Source organism: Megalopta genalis, chromosome 6 (genome assembly GCF_051020955.1).
Source record: "Megalopta genalis isolate 19385.01 chromosome 6, iyMegGena1_principal, whole genome shotgun sequence".
Lineage (NCBI taxonomy): Eukaryota > Metazoa > Arthropoda > Insecta > Hymenoptera > Halictidae > Megalopta > Megalopta genalis.
This window is the reverse complement of record NC_135018.1, coordinates 6,004,712-6,025,537: the sequence shown is the minus strand read 5'-3', so window position 1 is coordinate 6,025,537 and position 20,826 is coordinate 6,004,712. Positions and strand designations below refer to the sequence as shown.

General features: G+C 42.3%; 1 long non-coding RNA gene across 1 annotated transcript; it reads right to left on the bottom strand.

The window, feature by feature from the left end:
• Positions 1-710: 710 nt before the first annotated feature.
• LOC117223757 (uncharacterized) lies at positions 711-17,991 on the bottom strand. The gene is made up of 2 exons (XR_004491005.2): positions 17,335-17,991; positions 711-2,200 (listed from the first exon to the last, which is right to left on the bottom strand). It is a non-coding gene; the product is annotated as an uncharacterized LOC117223757 (long non-coding RNA).
• Positions 17,992-20,826: the final 2,835 nt, after the last annotated feature.

Sequence of the window (20,826 nt, the reverse complement as noted above, 5' to 3'; positions counted from 1 at the left end):
GCCGAGAAATTCCTACATATTAAATTGTTAATGCCGCGGTATAAATCTCGCGCGGCTAATCCCTTCGTATATCGTCCCCGGGCCAAACAACACATCAGTTTCATGGCCCGACAGATTTTTGAATATTCAATTATTTATGCATTAGATTGTTGCGCGCGACTCGCCGAAATTTACGGCCGCCGCTTTATCATCGCGGATTAATAACAATGCTCGTTATCTTGCCGGTATCTTGCTTGGAAAAATTCCCCTCTCCTCGCATTCGAGAAAATGTTGTCTTTGGGATTCGTCGCTTCCTGAGGAACCATTTTTGCTTGTTTGTGCACGGTGAAAATTTTAATCAGGCTGCAAAACGAGCTTCGGTATTTTTCAACTGATTTCGAGGTGGATTATCTCGAGATTTCAGGCGTCATTTATTGTTAAGCGAATCTCATAAATTTCGTTTCACGGTTCTTCCGTTCGCATCATTAACGCGTACCAGTTACTGGTAACCAGGGAAGGCTCTGGGATAAGTTGATACATTTTTCGTTCCTCGATTTATACAATTTTGATTTCAGATAATTACTTAATAAGACACAAAAATGCTGAAGCTTAATTTGATCTTTCCTTTTTCGATATTGTAAAAGGACGATTTCAGAAAGTTTTAAAATGTTTTCTAGGTGAATGCAAAATATTGCCTCGGGACAGGTTGATGCTCACTTGAAACACCATCGTTAGATTTTTAATAACTGTTTTATTACTCAAAAGATGTTATGTAATAATGTTTAGTATAGCGTAATTGTGATTTAGTTGTAGGTGTGTGTAAATGAAACAATTTTTTCTTGAAATTCAATGAAACGGTGATCGCAACAAAAATATAACAGTGGTCGCGAAGTCTCTAAACAGAAATACGAGCACGAAAAAATTGATTAAATTCTACATCGAGATGACAGTAGCATTTTGTACATTTTTTTCAATTTAAGTGTAACGGGAGCATCGATCAATTGATGGGTCGAAAAGACAATGGGCTTATTGTTGGAAGAAAATAATTTAACGCGCGAACTCATTGCGTCGATTGCACATTCGCAATCCGTCGACCCTCCCTCACCTCTTCTATCTGGGTTCCAGCGAGATAGGTCAGACGACCGTGCCACTCGAATCCGCAGGGTGCATTCATGGTCACGATTAATCATCGATATTTATAACGGATATAAATTTTACCGCGATTTCAGCCGGCGGCGTTCAACTATCGTTGAAGAAAGGGATGACAGTCCCGCGAGTGCAGGGGAACGTAGAATATAAAGCAAATGGAAAACGCGGATAGGAAACGGTGCTTTGCGAGATTCGATATCGTCTAAACTACACCCCTGACTTTCAAAAATCTGACCAGCAATTTTACTTTTTATCCTGTTGTTTTCTTCCATTTAATCGTTTTGTCGGAATAAAAGTGACGAAATGTTTTCCGTTATACCGCGGAGAACGATCGAACTGCTCTACATTTTACAATTGATTGTAATAATAGTGATCATACATATTTGTTAATATATCTGTGTAAAGCAAAGGGTATCTCATCCGTAAATAAATAAATGAATAAATAAACAAACGATGCACTGTAGTTCGTCGAATAATTTAACACGACTTTTTAACCCTGCTCGCTCGAATAACAACCCCGAGAGGCTACTAAAAATTACTGTACAATCATTTAAACTGAAGCAACACTTTTACATTACTTAATATAAACTTACTGCGGAGTTTATGCATTTATGGCAAAAATGAGTAAATGAAATATAAAAGTATGAAGACACATAAGAAGAGTTCAATGATATTCTTACACTATATTCAAATTAACAGAATTGTTTACAAGAGATAGTTCATTTTCATTTTATTTCTGTTTCTTACCGTCGTTGCACGAAATTTGTATTTTGCATAAAGATCCGCAGTCTACTAATCACAAAGAAACTTCCCGTTTGCTCCCCGTGCAAACGGGGATGAACGCGCTATCTCCCAGAAAAAGAACGGACCTCGCACAAAAGCGTTCCACGTTTCAGATTCGTCGAATCATCGCTGCTAAATCAGCCATGCTCTATCGCCGAACAAATTCCAGGTCCCCGGATTCCGCTCACCCGGTACATAACATCTGGACCGTTCCATAGAAACGGGTAGCTACATCACCGGGGCGATTATAAATCGACGCGGCGGCCACTAAAAGTTCAAGTGAAGCAATCTGAAACAAGTAACGTTTCCACGTTCGCAATAAGTACAAGTATAATACAGCCGTAGAGGATCGTATTTCAGAAAGCGGCCAGATCGCTGGGAACGGGGTGGAAATAGGGGGAGTCCGGAGTGGCGATGAGGGCGAGGGAGGAAGAGCAGGAGGAGCGAAAAAGAGTGAAAAGGCGAGAGTCGGTTGGAACAAAACGGGGAAAAACGAGATTCACCGCAAGGAGAAGAGAAAACGAGAGAGAAAGAAAGAGAAAAAGAGAGGGAGGGAGAGAGACACGGCGGTAGACCGAGGCGCGAACCAGTGAGAGAGGGAGACATCGAAGGGGATAGGGGGTGAAAAAGAACCATGAAAAAGGGGTGTAGGTGAAAAACAGAGAAACTACACACACACACACACACATATATCCACATGGTACGTATAACCTCGGGAACTCGAGTCGAGTCGAGTCGAGTCGACTCGACTCGATGCCGATAAGCGTGTACTCTCTCGCGCGCACCCCGCCGCGGCACTCGGCCGTGTTCCGCGACGTACGAGAGAGCATTAATTTCGTTTCAACTCGTTGAACGCTCAGAATCCCTAACGAACGACGCGCTTTTTTCGACGACCGCGGACGCGTGGTCTTTCACATACCACTTGCCGCGAAAAGCCTCCGTGCCGTGCTCGTGCTTCGTACTCGTGCTCGTTCTCCTAATGCCGTGTCCGTGTCTTCACCGCGAGCGCAACAAAAACCAACGCTCAGCCGTAGAGAGAGAGAGAGAGAGAGAGAGAGAGAGAGAGAGAGAGAGAAAGAGAGAGAGGGAAAGAGGGGAGTGAGAGAGAGGAGCGGGGAAAGAGGAGAGACGAGATGAAAGACCAGAGAAAAGAGAGAAGAGACTCACTCTCTCTCACTCTCTCTCTCTCTCTCTCTCTCTCTCTCTCTCTCTCGCAAGTGGGTTTGGTTTGTCGTTACCACGACTGCTACTCTATGTGTGGCCGTATCTACTATGTACAGTAGCGGACAAAAGATTAAGACGACAAGAAAGAAGCAAAGAAATCAGTAAAATGCACGGTCGTCACAAATTTTCTCCGATATTGCTAACCCTCGGATGACGGACTGTTTTCACAACTGTACTATCGACGATGTTTATAACAATTCTGAGCTTTATTCAGCAATTTTTCAGAACATATTTAAGAAGATATTTCTTGCAGACCCGTCGGCCTTTCTGTTGTTCCTAACGAAGCAGCAATTTATTTCATTTAATTGCCGAAAATTGAATAATTAAGTGAACGATTCAAGTAGTTTGGGTCAAAATCGTCCTAGCCACTGCCTCGCGAGGGTTAATGCACGGAACTGCACGCGTTCTGGTAGGTAATACTAAATAAAAAATATAAAGTCTTTAACCTTTTAGGCCCGACGCGCCACTATAGTGGCTTTCGCGGATATCATCTTTTAGAACGACACGCCACTATAGTGGCTTTCGCGGATGTCATCTTTCAGAACGACACGCCACTATAGTGGCTTGCTCTAGTAGCTCACTCGCTCATCGTTTGAACCAAATGATCGTCTTCATATTCATTGTTTCACACTTCTTTTGTCTTCACATCGATTTACAACAGTCTACAGGATGTCCCAAAAATGTCTCGCAATCCGGAAATGGCGGGTTCCTCGAATCATTTGAAGCAACTTCTTCCTTTACAAAAATTTTCTCCGAGACACCGTTAACGAGTTATTAACGAAAAACAGTGATCAATAAGAATCGAGTACGACTGACGCGAGGCGGCCCAGCCAACCAGCACACGAAGCCCAGTTCCGCTCAATGGCTCGGTCGCCTCGCGCCAGCTGAGCTGGGATTCGACCGCCTCAACCGCTGGCGCCGCTGGCTCGGCCGCCTCGCGCCAGCTGAGCTGGGATTCGACCGCTCGACCGCTGGCGCCGTTGGCTCGGCCACCTCGCGGCAGCTGATCTCGCCTCTCATTGGTCACTGTTTTTTGTTAATAACTTGTTAACGGTGCCTCGAAGAAAATTTTTGTAAAAAGTTGCTTCAAATGGCCTGAGGAACCCGCCACTTTCGGATTGCGAGACATTTTTGGGACAGCCTGTATATACAGACAGAATATACAGTATCAGACTCTGTACAGTACGTATCAAACCCTGCCGTCCAGAGAAATAGCCTCGCGCAGAATTCAGCCGTACCTAAAAGGTTAATGTCGTTGGTTCACAGAAGAAAGGTAAACGTTAGTTGCAGAACAAAAATGATTCTTTGATCCCCAAACGATGGATGCGACGATTCATTTTTTCGGTTGTTTTCCGTAGCCTGCCACTTTTTAGCCGATCTTTATTTATTCCCTTTCGTTAAGTGTAATAGTAATTACCCATACTTTCATACTCGGTAAATGAACTTCGACTAACCACGCGGATTTCGATATCTATGTACTAAAATAACACACGAATTCGTAAAGCGTTGTATCAGTAGAAGTGCTGTTAGAAGACTGAAAACGTAAAAGCAACCGTGTCATTAATTTCTATTAATTTTTCTTTTGTATTCTTTTTCTTTCATTTGTTTTCCCAACGGCTCTACTTGTATGTGTGTGTGACCAAATCTTTCACCTGTTATATTTTCCTGCACTATATACTTTACACTATATACTACTATACAGGATGTCCCATAATTATGTTAACACTCGATTAAGGGTGATTCCTGAGGCCATTTGAAGCAATTTTTTCCTTAACGAAAATGCAATCCGCGGCTTTGTTTACGAGTTATTAACGAAAAACACTGACCAATGAGAAGCGAGCACGGCAAGCGGTAAGTGGCCGAGCCAGTCAGCGGTCGAAGCTGAGTTCTGTCTAGCGGCAGCCGTGCTCGCTTCTCATTGGCCACTATTTTTCGTTCATAACTTGTAATCAAAGCCGCGAATTGCATTTCCATTAAGGAAAAAGTTATATTAACCTCAGGAATCACCCCTTTGCGGGTGTTAACATAATTATAGGACACCATGTATACTTATTCTGCACGCTACACTCTTCATACTTTGTTTTACATTTATATTCGATTTTTTATCGTACTCGTGCGGCGGCAGTGGTGGCTATATAAAATCCCTCTCTTTTTATTTCGTCTTCTGTAACAAACGAAGGGTTCTTCTTTACCCGTATACATGAATAAATCAATAAATAAATAAATAAAATTTCACAGACCTCTGTATCAGAGACGAAGGTGGCGAAACACGTGTCCGTAGATTTCGAAACGAAACAAGCCTAACCGAACAAGCAGCAATCACACAATACGCTGAAATAAAAATTCATCGCCTCGAATTTATGACCGCAACTGTACGCGCGACGAAGACGCGTCCCGGGACAAGTGGGAATAAAAAGATCGCAATTAACGAGCACGAGTCTGCGGCTTCGAGGCCCCGGCCCGACACCGTCGTCGGCGTCGCAGCCGTCCCAGCGAGCCTGGAATCTATAGCGCGTGCAGGTTCCATTGAATGCCAGACGGATAAAACGGTTCGCGGGGCTCGTTCGCGCGACGCGGAACCCGAGGAACAAGCAATACCTGTTATAACGTCGTTACTATGCCCGCGCCACCTAATGTGTTAGTCGAGGACCGACGCGTTTCGCAACCCCTCCGAGCGCAGGCCGCACACCGACGAACAGACGACCCACACAAACAGCTCCCGGCATCCCCCTGCGGGCGCAATTTATTATACGCGAGATGAAGCAGCTCGTTCCCGCTTCCCGCGATTGCTACATCCCCATCGGAGTACCGATCCCTCGCGATTTTCGGAGACGCGGTTACTGAAGAAGGTACTTGCTTGTTTTCAGGGGAGAGTGCTAATACGGGGTGTCGGGCTGGCAGGATGTGACGAGAGGGCAGATCCGAATGTTTTGGATTGCTAGCGATCCGATTCAAAAAGTTGATACATGCTTTGCGATCTAAATTAAACCTTCCGAAGATCATGTTCACCTCTTTGCGAATCAAATCGCCTATTTTGAAGGTTTTATCCATCATTTTGGAAATCAAGTTTATCTCGTTGCGAATCAAATCACCTATATTGAAGATTTTATCCATCATTTTGTAAATCAAATTTATCTCGTTGCGAATCAGATATAATTAGCCCTATTATTCAATTCTTCAATTTAATATGAATTTTATCATTGGATTGAAAGCTATTGCGATTTTTAACAATTACGTGTATACAAAGCAATTATTTTTACGTAAAGCAATGGTCTGTTCTATAAATTATTGTATTCTATTTGAATTTCTCATTTATTGTCCTTTATACTATCCTATTTCATTTGATTATAAATCGATCAAAAAGACTAGTTTTTATCTCCTCTTCGCAAATAGTCCATTTTGGTTTACAGGCCGCGGGACAATTTGTGAGAATTTACTATAACACGTACAGTAATGTCTCTCTAATTGACGCTCAGATCGTCCGCAGAAATGAACAATTTAGGAAGAGGTGATACGATTATTCGATCCTTGCGGTTCATTTTTATAGTTACGAATTGTCAACAATTATAAAAACGAGCCGCAAGGTACGAATAATCGTATCTCCTCTTCCCAAATTGTCCATTTTTCTGCACAATCTGAGCATCAGTTAGGGAGACATTACTGTACTTGTAATAGAATTAGAAAGGAAAGCTTGGATCCCGACTTTTTCCAATGGTATCTTTCAACCAACAAATTTTCCCTAAACGGAACTGCTCCGACATCAACAAACGCCTCCCCAGCATTCGCAAATCAACAACAATCGATGCGGCACAAGCCAGGCATCGGTTTCCATCAGCGAAGAAAATCGACGTCGCTAAAATTCTACGGCCAGTAATATTATTCATTTCGCCGGTGTAACTTTTCGATTTTTAATGTCAATCTCGCGCTGCGCGGCTCCGCGTCCGTGCCGTGTTTCATTAGACCAGAAACGACGGGTGCGCGCGTTCCGTTATTTCCAGGGAAACGCGAGGTAATAGGGAACCGACAGGAGTCCTGGAAGTATTGAACCCATTCAAAAAGTAGCCGGACCCGAGTCGAAATTAAAAACATGTTTTACAAAGGGGGCGGAATCGAGAACGTAATCGACCCAGCCGCGATATTGCTTGGCGCACAGGCCGGAAGCGAACGCGTGTGTATAAATAAAAAAAAAGATTCGATACCGGGGAGACCGCGTATGAATTATCGGATCACGGGGGCGTAAAGACACGTACACGACCGTGCAGCACACAGGCGAACACACTGTGTTCCCCCCTGTGGCGTGGCGCATGATCTACAGAGACGAAAAATCGTTCCGGTGGAAGGGATCGAACGTCGGCTTACCCGATATGAGCATTGCTTAAATTGAATAGTCATGGCGCGTTGCGTGCAGTCGCCTGCAGTTGGGCGCAGTTGGGCGCAGTTGGACGCGGTCTCCCGGTGCACGCGTCGCGCACAATTCAAATATTTATCCGGAAATCGGGGTCCGCGTAGCGTCGGGGTGAACCTCGTCTGGAAAAATGAGTTCATCGACACTGACGAGCGATAGCTTTTAATCTCGCGTTGCACCCGCGGCCGTTTTTCTACCGGTTGGATGTAATATCCGTTGTAAATGCACTCCCGGGAAAATGTTACCCGATGACCACTCCCGCGCGCGCGCGAACTCTGTACACGCGACCCGTGTACTCTGTAATTTAGTAGTGTCGCCGGTATGAACGCGCGCTGCGTTTCACCTGCGAACGGGCCCCAGCGGTGCCGTATGGGCGATCAAACTTTTTCAGTAGCGATGCTAAAATCCACGGCCCGCCGCGATGACAGGATCATTTCTCCCGGAGATCGGGAGGCTTCGGCCAATCACGAGACGGGTTACGATCGTCTTCTCTGTTTTGATTGCCGGTGAGCTTTCCACCACAGTGACGATCCTGCATTTATTTCCGTATTGTACGCTGGAACGGCCGAAACTGGACTGCAGCAAAGAGAGTGGTGCTGTGTGCCGGAGTCACTTTTGACTCGCTCCGATACTTCATCGCGAAGTTGTAACGGGGATGGTAAGGCGATCGTCGTTTGGCACGACGAGTCACCAATGACCTCGGCATAGTACACGGAGGGTTGAATGCTTCGTACACTACCATCAACGATTAAATCGAGATCCTGGAGGGAAGGTAAGCGACCGTTTGCATACCTTTAGTTCTCCAACCAAGCCAATTATCTTAAAAAATGTAACGTAGCCTTAAAGGAGAAGCAAAGAACAGGAAATCCAAGGGCTTCTGTCTCGCTTCTTCTGTCTCTCTTTCTCTTTCTCTTTCTCTTTCTCTTTCTCTCTCTCTCTCTCTCTCTCTCTCTCTCTCTTCATCTCTGAGCTGAATAATACAACAGAGGGAAACTGCATTGATATTCTCCTTGTCGGACAAACAACGACGTTCCCTCAGTGAAACATTAAACCTCTGTTTAGTCGTTGCTGAACGCGCATTGACGAAGTCCGTAATAATGACCCGGCTTTACGAACAAACGGAATAACGCTCTAGAATCGGGATAATCGGCTGGATCGTCTTAAAACAGAGCATCGTAAACATTATCAACCGGGTCACGAGGGGATAAACGATTCCTTCGAGGACAATCGGAAATAATGGCGCGCGGAAGTAATTGGGCGACCGAGAGCGAAGGCTTAGCGCGGAGACGGCTTTCGTAACAACTGGATCGCTAGAAGCGACCAGTTTACACGACTCTATAAAAATAACAGTTGTGCACTTATCTAGATTTCTGGAAATTCGGATCGCAATATGGGTTCCGCAGTACGGCTGCGTTCTTTTGCGGATCACATTCACCCTTTCGCACAAATTAAGTTCTTCTACTTTGTTTCCTTAGGCCTTCAGAAGACTACTAGTAATTGTGGTGCTCTTTCAAGATTAAAAATATTTGCTTCATAACTAGACGAAGGATCTGTAGGCAAAATAAAAATTGTCTCCTTCAATTGCCAGACATAGGAGCCAAGCACAATAGTTTTTCTATATTTAAGAATTTTAATAAGGTCAAATAACACGTCTGTGCTAACACAATCTCACCCTAAATTCTGTTTAAGTACGCATTAAGAGTGAACATTTGACAAAAATATAGAGTGTGATCAGAATCATTTAGAATTTTTTATTTATCAATTTTTCTAAACATATTTTTTAAGGTACTCCTCCTGGGCACGTTAATTTTTTTTTAGCTATTGGATTTTTATTAAGAAGATATAATTATAACGATATATAAATTTTGTTGTAATGTGCTCGAACTATGGTAATGAATGACACAGAAATTTTCTCCAATTTAATATTGTTTAATAAACATTTACTGTGAGTAAAAATATCATTACAATTTAAGTCTATATAATTTATTTTCACATTCGAAATAAATTGTTCGCTATGTACTTATAAACATTTTCTAGAATTTTATATTGTTTAATAAACGTTTACTATGAATGTCGCATTGGTGAAATGACAAACGCTTTTATATATTTCCAACAACAGACCTTAATGAAACATGCGAAAATTTAAATTTATTGTCAGAAACCAGATCGAATAACAATATTTATACTCTGGGTCCCGATGGACCTAACCCAGTCCGTCTATGTGTTAAATTCCAAGGTTACATTGTTTTATATTTTAATTGTTACGTTCCAAGATTACATTATTTTATATTTTAATTGTTAGATTCCAAGGTTACATTATTTTATAGTTTGATCGTTCGGTTGCAAGATTATATTATTTTATATTTTAATTTTTCGATTATGTCAAGATTATATATTATTTTATATACGCACAAGAAAATTCTGCGAGTACAAAAACGAATGTTATCATACATTTCAATTCTGAATCTTTGTTTTACCAAATAAACTGCCTCGATCTGATCGAGTTGCCGCGGTCGCTGAACAGCCGTCCGACGTGTTAAATAAAGAGACCCGGTGGCATCCGTTCCGGAACACCAAGAAAACAGGGAGAGGAAAGTTATTTCGCCGCGCCGCGACGCGGTGCGGTGCGGCGAAACTTCAAACGAACGAAACCCAGAAAATGGAGTCGGGAATTCGATAAATGTATTCCTCCGGTTATATAGATCCAGTGAAAATATTGTTCTTTAAGAACCGCCGACACGTTCGCCGCGGACCAGCCAGGAAGCCAGCCAGGAAGGAGGAAGGAAAGCGGCAACGGAAGAAAAAAACGGCTCTCCGACCAGCGGCGTGTTTTGCTTTCATCGATCTTCGCTCACGGACTCTCGGTATCGAGAGGAATCTCGTTCGGATGCTTCCCAAATTATTGCCACGCTGTGTACACGTTGAAGGTCCCGTAGAACTACCCCTTGTTCGTTGTATCGCGCTGTGATGCCGTTCTAATTTCGGCGTCGTTGAAGGGCGTAAATCTTCAACTCAGGATTTCCTGACAACGCGTATCAAAACGAATTCCCTACAACCTGGTCGGGTTCTAAGGATATTAACCCTTTCGCTACGGGCGGGTTCTCCATCGCGGTACTTCCGCTGAACGGAGCGCCGCGACATCACTGCACGCTACGCGACGGCGATCGTCAGCGGAAGTCGGTACTCCGCGGCGGTCGGCGGAGAACCTAAGCTGTTTGAATTGAATGAATTTTTCGAACGAAAAAATTTTTCTCCAAAGGGTATTTATAAATAAAGGGTATTCCAGGGTATTTTATAACGTCTTAGCATGCGCTCTTTAATTTACAGTATGAGAGGAAATAACATTATGCAATATAATGCATCTTATGGAAAGCCACTATAGTGGTCCGTAGTACCTCAGTGGCACCAAATGGAAAGCCACTATAGTGGTCCGTAGTACCTCAGTGGCACCAAATGGAAAGCCACTATAGTGGTCCGTAGTACCTCAGTGGCACCAAATGGAAAGCCACTATAGTGGTCCGTAGTACCTCAGTGGCACCAAATGGAAAGCCACTATAGTGGTCCGTAGTACCTCAGTGGCATCATATGGAAAGCCACTATAGTGGTCCGTAGTAGCGAAAGGGTTAAATTAGATAAATGAACACGATGTTTGTAACACTTGTAACTTTATTTCACTTTCTACACGGTTAAACTGTGGACGGTAGAACGAAGGGCTAAGCGGTTGAATTGGCTGTGTAGTTCGACTGATCAAGAATAACGAAGTGAGTGTAGGATGTTGTGTGTTTCATAATGTCGGTGTGGGCGTGTGCTGTCTCAAAAGTGTGCTGATTCGTTGATGCTATTTTCGATGTGATTGTCTAGTTGGTTCGAAATCCGCCCCCGTGGACCCCGTTGCAGAAAGGTAACATTGTGGGGGATGGTTGATCCTCGCGTTGCCTTGTGTCTGCGAGTTTCGCGGGTTCGACCCTGACAGGTAATAATCCCAAGAAGTTCCGTAACTCTGGGCAATGGTAAACGGAAACTAAAGAACTTAATGTTGGAATTTGGCATGCTAGGCGAAAGCATTGCTAGAGACGTGGCTATCGTACGTAACTCGCACAAATGATGGACAAGAAAAGAATAAAGTAATAAAACAATTTGGCCGGTTCGGGCCGGCTGAACACCCCTATCCCTTGACATTCCAAGCTTCGCATCAACCAGAAATGGCAAACAGAATTGTTTGTTGAATGGTTCGGCAGTATTCATTTTTTAACTGGTATATTGTGTGGGTTATGTTTGATCTGGATGTAGTGCAACTTTTCAATTTTTCTCTCGTGTGCAAGTTATTTATTGATCACTTCACAATGTGAACTTTACATTTTTCATTATTTACTCGACAACGAAATGTACAGCTTTCACTATTTACTTGAGAATAAGAGCCGCTGCTTTCATTATTTACTTGACAATGAAATTTCCATCTTCCATTATTTACTTGACGATGAAGTTTGCAGCTTTCACTATTTACTTGACAATGAAGTTTACACCGAACACTGTGATCTACAGCGTGTAACTACAGTCGGTGTAACAAATATTCGTACAGCATTCAAAAGGAAATAACCTTTTTAGCCTAGCGATTTTATACATATTTTTGATATGTTAGAGAGACTAGTTTAACAGGCAATGAAAGAGCTAATAAGAAGCTCGCATTTTTGACATTGTTTTTACCTGAACAACGTTATCGATATCGTTTGACGTTGTTACGAGCTGCGAACAATGAAAAATAGCCTCTGCGACTCTGCATTTTTATAAATTTTCGTTACAGGCTCAGATACAAAAAAATTGGAAAAAAACATCATATTCTAATTTCTTCATCACTTTTACCAACTAATCGTCATTTTTGAAAACAATTTCTCAGTCACTGTCTGGTCAACTGATGATCCCTCTAACATCCCAAAAAGATTTAGATCGCTTGACCCAATTCTAAAGAAGTTAGTCAATTTTAAATAATGTACGAACACTTTTTACGCAGACCGTAAAATATTAACAACAATTCTGGGAATGAAAGAAATAATGCTTACACGAAAGGCGTAAAATCCGCGCGCATTAACCGATCGCGCATTACAGGCAGAAATCGGTGAAATCCATTCGAAAGTACCCGTGTAACGAGGTTTGAAATGTGTCTCGGACTCGAACGAACACGTCGGACGTGTTCCCGTAATCCGTTCGCTCGTCCACGAATAAAAAAGTTGAGCGAAATGGATTAATTCTGGCTCTCTTACGCGTCGCGTAGCTTTCCACGGTTCTTACAGGATTGCCGTCAACACTTTCTTTCTCTTGTTGGTTTCTCTTTGAATTCTCACGAGAATCTGGTCTTGAATTTTCCGAATTAATATTCGGACACTATTTCAAGAGAATAATTGCTTTAGAACTCAATTAAATAATGTACGTAATTCGTCTTGAGAAGTAGTTAGATAACTGGAAGAGGAAGAAATGGCATTGAAGTTAGTCGAAATCGCGGAGAAAACACTAAATATCGCCTTTCGCAATTCCTTTTCTTGTTGCATTGGTTTCCTTTGTTTATCTGCGTCTGCATTGGAAATTTAGGACGTTGGATCTTGACACATCAAAAATTGTTTGTTCAAAATACGAGTGTACAACGCGCAATCTTTTGTAATTGTTGATTTGCCGAGGTTAGAAATGATTTCGATAGCTTCTCATTTAGTCGATTGCAGAATTATTTTACGCTCGAGCTGGCTACTGCAGTTTAACAATCCTGAAATGCCAAGAATGGTAATACTGTTCATTATTTCATGGTGGTTAATCCGTTAGCTGCATAAAGGGATCCAGAGTCTTCTCAATGGGCTGTGGCAGAATCATTTTAATTTCAAACATCTCCCCGCTATTATTGGATTGTGATACAAAATCGTAACATTTACGGTAACCTAGACGGTAAATTCTTTAAAAAAAATCCTCAGTGAACGGTGCTCTGTTTTGGGGCCAGGGTATGTTGAGATTACAAACAAAAATCAGAACAAAAATCAGAACAAAAATAATTTGCTTATTTCTCTATCTCAGATTAACAAAAATAATTTGTTCTCCTCTTTCTTAGTTTAGCAAAGCGACAAAACTAATTTTCTTGTTTCTTTCTTGGTTTAGCAAAGCGACAAAAATAATTTGCTTGCTTCTTCCTTAGTTTATCAAAACGACGAAACTAATTTTCTTACTTCTTTCTTCGTTGAACAAGCCGACAGAAATAATTTGCTTACTGCCATTTTAGTGTAACAGAGCAACAAAAATGGTATACATACTTCTCTATTAGCTTAGCAAATAGACAAAAATAATTTGCTTACTTCTTCTGTAGACCAACGAAGCGACAAAGATAATTTGCTCCCAATTTTCCTTCGATCAACATAAGTTCCAAATAAGCGATCAACGTAGCACAGATTCCCGATGAAAAGAACTGATGGCAGCATCAGCTACATCGGTGGCGGATAATAATAATATATTAAGGTTATTAAACAGAGGATCAAAAGCCATATTTTATTAGAAGAATTCCGCAAAAGCCGGCGCGGCGTCGCGTTGCGGCGGCGCGGCGTCACGATCAACTTCTCCCTTTGATTTACACGCTGCCAATAACTGTACGCGATATGCCACGCCGGACCCGTCATAAAGATTATAATATAATCGGTCAAAAAAGTTCCAGAGGGAAACGAATGATCATTCTCAGGCAGAAGTGATATCCGGCAATCTGATATATTATCGGGGCTCGGGCTAACGCGCCTCAATTTTTCTGATCGATGGGGTCGTTTACATATTAAACGCGCGATTTACGTGTCGCCTCGTATTTCTGACCTGATATCGCGATATACCAGTCGCCTCGTAATTTGCACGCAGGTGCTTTTGATTCTTGCGGCGTGAAACGCCTCGCCTCGCCTCGCCTCGCCGGGCCGGGCCGGGCCTGCAGCACGCGCGTTCACCGCCCCCACGCCATCCCTGAGTTTATGCTTTTTCTACTTGCGTATATCGGGGTTTGTTTCGGCGTATTTATCCGCGTCCCGGCTTTAAACGCGATAAAAACTCTTGCAAGCTGAAAGCCTGACGTACTAGACGCCACGGGAGTTCCCGGTGTAACACAGTTAACAAACGCTGGCTAACTTACCGCTGGGACTCGGCGGAAAGCGGCACGAGACGTTATAACGCTCGGCTGTAATTACGACCGCTGTTTGAGGAGTTATGGAAGTTCTGCAGAGAGGAACAATCGCTCAAAGAAATTGTTCTGCCAGATATATGCAAATACAGTCTTCGATTATCCAATCAGTAGACAAGATCAGTACTTTCTTTTTTGTGATGTTCACCTCTTTTTAAACTTTCACCTGTTTATTTACACTCTGTTGCATTTAATAGTAAAAATATTAATAGTAATAGTAATAATAGTAATAATATTAGTAGTAATAGCACTAATAATAATAATAATAATAATAATAGAAATAGTAATGGTAATAGTAATAGTAATAATAGTAATAATATTAATGGTAATAGCACTAATAATAATAATAATAATAATAATAGAAATAGTAATGGTAATAGTAATAGTAATAATAGTAATAATATTAATGGTAATAGCACTAATAATAATAATAATAATAATAATAGAAATAGTAATGGTAATAGTAATAATAACAAAAATAGTAATAATATTAACAGTAACAGTAGTAATAATAATGTATAATACACTGTTAGGTATGAATGTTATTCCATTGTTTTAAGTCGGAATAAAATTCTGTTCTTTCGTCGGCAGTATCTAAATATTCATGTAAATGTAAGCGCACGATAAATATTTCCCTGTTCCCCTTCTAAGAAATTATTACAGTTGATAAAACCTTAATAGATTAAGTAATGTCGGTGATAAATAGACTGTGGATTTTTATGCAAAATAAACATTTTCTCATCCACTTGCGAATAATCAAAAGTTATATGAATGTAGGATGCCGCGCGAGCGCGGTGAGTCGGTGGATGGCTCAGCGTCGCGCGCGATGAGAGAAAAACAAAAGAAAGCGATCGGCGGTAACGCAGAGAGGATCGCCGAAGCGATCCTCAGTTGTGATCGGTCGTAACTGCGGTAAAGAGCGAATCATTGTATTTCGTTTTTTTTGTACCTATATCTTTTCTCACATTTTAATCTATTAATAAAGTTGCTTTTTTTTCGTTATCAAGGTATTGCGATATTGCGGGAGTTAATTACTTAAAAACCCGATCCTACATGAATACGTAATAGGTTGTTTAACAATTTGAACGAGTCGAAAATGATGTAACAAGAGTTATCACAGTTTCGTATTTCAGCTGTTCATTTTTGTTAGAAATGCGTGATATCCGCAGTGAATTGATGTAACAGTGTGAAGATTCAAAAGTATCGTTAGTTAATTATATGGTCATGCATCTTAATTAATACTTTTTGTTAATTAAATAAATATTGGCAGGTTGAGTGTGATGGTAGCCAGAAGAATAAGCTAGATTTCGAAACTGCATATTGGTGTTATTCTATATTCAAGAGGAATGGATATTCAAAAAGACTATGATGTTTTTTCAAGAGAATATAAAAAATGGTTAAAGGAATTATAGTAATCGAGCAGTCAAGTATCCGGTTGCCAACGTCAGAGTTATCGGACACACTGCAAATTGTTGGATCATAAATAATGAATATTTTAGAGTCATTCTGTATACCGAAGTGAAACAAAAATTAAAACTGACGAAATAGCATACATTTTCAGATTTATTATTCAAATTAAAATTTGCAAGGCTAAATACAGGATTCATTTATCAAGATAAACCACCATTTTTTAGACATTTCCAATAACCTGTGAAGGAAATGTTTTGAATACAAATCAAATTATTATGTTTTTCTATAAAAAATTAAGGCAAGCCTTAGTTGAGGCTTAGTATGGAGGAGCCGATACTTGAGATAATGGTTCGTCACAAGATGATGAGCCGTAAAACGCAGGTGATCGGCGCAATTACGATTTGACCTTCAAGTTCGCTGGCAGAGCGAAACGCAATTCGGTGTGTTCGGCCCGCGATGATACAAAAGTAAACAAGAGCACGATAACGGTCGACGGAAGCTCGCGACAACGCAATCGCCGACACTGCAAGGATTCCCGAGACCTTCGTAATTCAAATATGGTAGAATGGTCGCGAAATGGTGTAATATGATATCGGCGATCGCTACGCTTCTTTCTGCGATGCAAAGTTCCCGAGGCAATTTTCCGACGCTCGCAAAACTCATCGAGTTATTCGAAATCTATTAGGTTGTGTAATAAGTCTGTGTTCGCGTTTTTTTGTAAGAAAATATAGTCCGTTCGACGCGAATGGACTTACCATATAATTTTAGCCTAATCTACACGCTCTTAAAGTAGACACTACCAGCTTTCATTTAAGCTAAGTTCCGTAGAAATAGCTTTACAGGAACGTGTCTTAAAATCCATCTGAACTTTTCCTTCCAAATCTTGTAAACCCCATGATGTCAAAGGTCGACTCCTATCAATTTTTCAAAATGATCTCGACATTCTATTGTTATCTAATCTATCCTGTCTTGTGTGTGTGAAATAGACACTTCCAGCTTTCATTTAAGCTAGGTTACATAGAAATAGTCCCACGTGTAATTTCCCTTGTCTTTTCCTAAATATCAGAGGGCCGTGAACACAGACTTATTACATAACCTAATAATTCGTTTCTCGCGCTCACTTCCGAAGCTTGACATAACCAAATAACCTTGACATAATCTCGTGAAAATTAGCGAAAAATCACTGAGTACGACTTACCGTTGCTCGCGATCCTCGGGTATCCAATTTCCGCCACCTCTACTCCGTGGCTCCTCTACCGTTGTCACAATATGCGTCCCGGTTTATTCGTTTGACACAATCGCTCGTTCGCTGTAGTTGCTCGCTCGACAATAACCTTTCGCGATTTTCGGCGGTGACGGGAGTCGCCGAAAAACATTCGGCGGCGACGGGAGCCACCGAAAAACATTCGGCAAGGCCCTCTTACGGATGGCCGCTGGCTCTAGACCGATTCCGATTCCAATTCTATCGTAGTTGCGTCGTTCTCGATGACTAGGGGAGTCGCCGACATCCTTGGAGCGCCTCCACGCCACTCAAGCTCGACGAAACCCTTCCTTGACGGGGAAAGACGACTATAGGACATCGAACATGGACGTCCCTCGAAACTTCAATGTTGAGTGGGCTGTGATCCTGGTCGTCTCCGGGTTTGTCGATCTGTGTGCGAAGTGACCCCGGTCCTCCACCTGCCCGCAGGATTCTTTGGGGTACTCAGCAATTCAGAGAACGATCCTGATCAGTGACAGCCGCTAGGTGCAGTACAAGGGGACTCGGTGAGTACGCGGCACGATCCTGAAATCTCCGCCGGGCTCGGCACGCGTATTACGAATTAGAAAGGCGCAATTACACCGCTTCTACTTTACCGACTGCTGAACTTATGATGATAGGCGACGCTACCACACGGAGATAGAGTAACTCCGATTAACACGTTGGCTGCCGTGGGGGTCACCGGTGATCGGCACTCGACTTGGCTACAGCGCCGTGGGGGCCACCGGTGACCGGCGACGCGACGAATAGTTAAAATACATAATTAGGGTAAACATCGATACGCATAAATTTTTAAATAATATAATATTATAATAATTGTAATTGATTACAATGCGCCACACGAAAAATGCATAAAACAAGTTTATACAACTAAACTTATCTGCTGTAAATAATATTTCAACATAATATGCATCGCATAATGAAAAATTCATGTTGGCGCCTTGGGCAAGTCACGTAAAATTCGCGCGGCAGCCAACGTGTTAATATTCGAGCACCTTTTAAAGCGCAGTAACTTTTTTAGAACTGGAATAGACGAAATTTGTTATTGCATAGAACAACAGAAGTAAATAAAAACTCTTATTTTTTTAACTTATATTATCGAATAATATCATCGTTTATAATTACTTCGTTCTTCGAAAATAAATCATTTTTACAGAATTTAATGTACTTAGTACGTACTCAAATTATGTCACAGGACACTTCTCCATCTCCCACATTTTTTGAGTCAATTGAATATCTTGAATTTTCATTTCATTTTTTTAATTACGAGTTCGGTGGAGTTCAGTGTTCGCTTTTGATCGCATTTCGAAGAGTGATGCCTTACATTAATAGCAAAATAAAAATTTGCTGCTATTAGCTGCTGTTGGAGAAATCAATAATGCCAAAACGGCATTACGATGAGCCATACTATGAATGTGCCACGAAGCATATCGTGATACCTATGAGCTACCGAGTTACGCGGATGTTTCGAATAGGTTGAGTAAAATATCAATATTTCAACTGTTTGAACTATATCGAAACCAATGAGAATAATTATAAATTTTCTTTTTTATTATATGCAGACTTTTGCTCACGTCCGACCCGTTCATTCATGTCGAGTATCAAAACCATTTCTCAAAGAAACAATCGAACTACTGGTTTCGGAACAGTGTTCGCAACATGAAAATAGAGAGGATGTTCAATTTAACTGAATTGAATTGAAAATAAAAATTGTATTTTTATACAATTTGGTGATGAACAATCAAAACCCTGCATTTTGTTTTCACTATTATTTCCCAACAAAAACCCAAATATACGTACTAGTAATACAAAATGAGAAAGTAAGGCTATGTTTTTTTTTCGTTTTTCGTATGAAAACCACGCAACGAACGTGAGCGCCGCGATGTTTGGGCAGCGACGACAATAGGACCATTGTCGGGCATTATAACATTCGGTCGAACGAAACGAACAAATTCGAAAGAAGAAGGTTTGTAACGTTCGACCAGCGCACCGATAAAAGGACGTGCCCGCGGATAAGCGGCAACCCACTACGAGACAACGGGACAAACGCGTTCTTGCTTTCACTGAATAAAGGTGGGTTCTGAATAAATAAAATAAAAAAATAAACAAAATGAATGTCTGATAAAGAAACGGAAGTAATTTATGACTCGACCTAACGATAGTCCGTCGAACATCTCAAAAAGATTTACCCATTGCAAAACAGAAGAAAATACTTTCGCCATGTTATGGCAAAATAATTGCGCTTTCGCGAGGAAGAAGCGACCATAAACAGATCCGTGATGGTTTCCGATTGGAAAGACCTGTAGGTCCAGACGGTATTCGCCAGCATCGAAGTATCGGATTATGACGAGGGATGGGGGGAGAGGGGGGTTCTTTTTCCCGGAGTTCCATCAGAACCGCGGCCGGGGCTGTCGGTCGGGGTCGGCTGTGTAAATGACAAGAGAGCGACGGACATTAATCTTTTGCACTATCCAGCTGATGAAGTGGCAATTTCCTCCTGATAGTAAGAGGAAATAGGGTCTGCAGACCAGTTGATCAAACCCTGAACAGTAACCTCTCGGCTCCTCTCCTGTTCCGTACCAGCGGCGCCTCAGTTATCCAATGGCTATACTGCATCCACCAATCGATGGTGTGCACTGTATGCACCCTCGGCCCCATCCTCCTAACCCCCGATCCCCACCGCCGGTGTTCCAACCCCCCCGAAACCGAGTCAGAGGAGTGTATAGCTGCGGGATGGAAAGTGCTCTTGGAGTGGATTCGGTTCTCTGTCTGTTCCCTCCTCTATCTCCCCGCGTTTCGCGCCCTCGAGCATCACCGTTCTCCTTGCGCAACTCTCCGTTCCAGCCTCGTTCAAACCCCTATCCCCGAACCCAGCGCCGGGTTTCGGCTAAGAAGCCGCGCCAAGCTCATCCCACGCCGAAAGAAGATGATCGTTTAGAAGATACTCAGGCGCCGGCTAATGGTCGCCTTTTATTAGCGTCGATTGGCATTAAGCGGGGGCCCCCGCTACGCCCTCTTGTCTCGGTACGTAAGGAACTGGCGAGGGAACCGAGAAAATAAGCGAGAACCGGAGGAGACGCCGTGCCGCGCCGGGATACGATAGGGGATGAGGGTTGCCGAAAAGAACATCGCGAAATTTCCAGTCCACGGACTATCCGGTTATTGCACGACCCAGGCCGGCAGGCTACCACCCCTCTACTTTAGGAGCGCACCGGCTTTTTATAACTTGTTTAAGATTATGGCCGGCCCGCGGGTGTAACAGAACAGAGCTACTCGATGCGTGAATACTGCTGCCAAGTCGCCGTTCCGAGCGGTTGGTTGTTTTTCCTAATTCCGGATTACGAGCGGCCCGAACTCGGCCGTAACTAATCTCCCGACGCTCCGGGTTTTATAATTACGGCTGCGTGTGCTTACTTTGGCTTTTAGCGA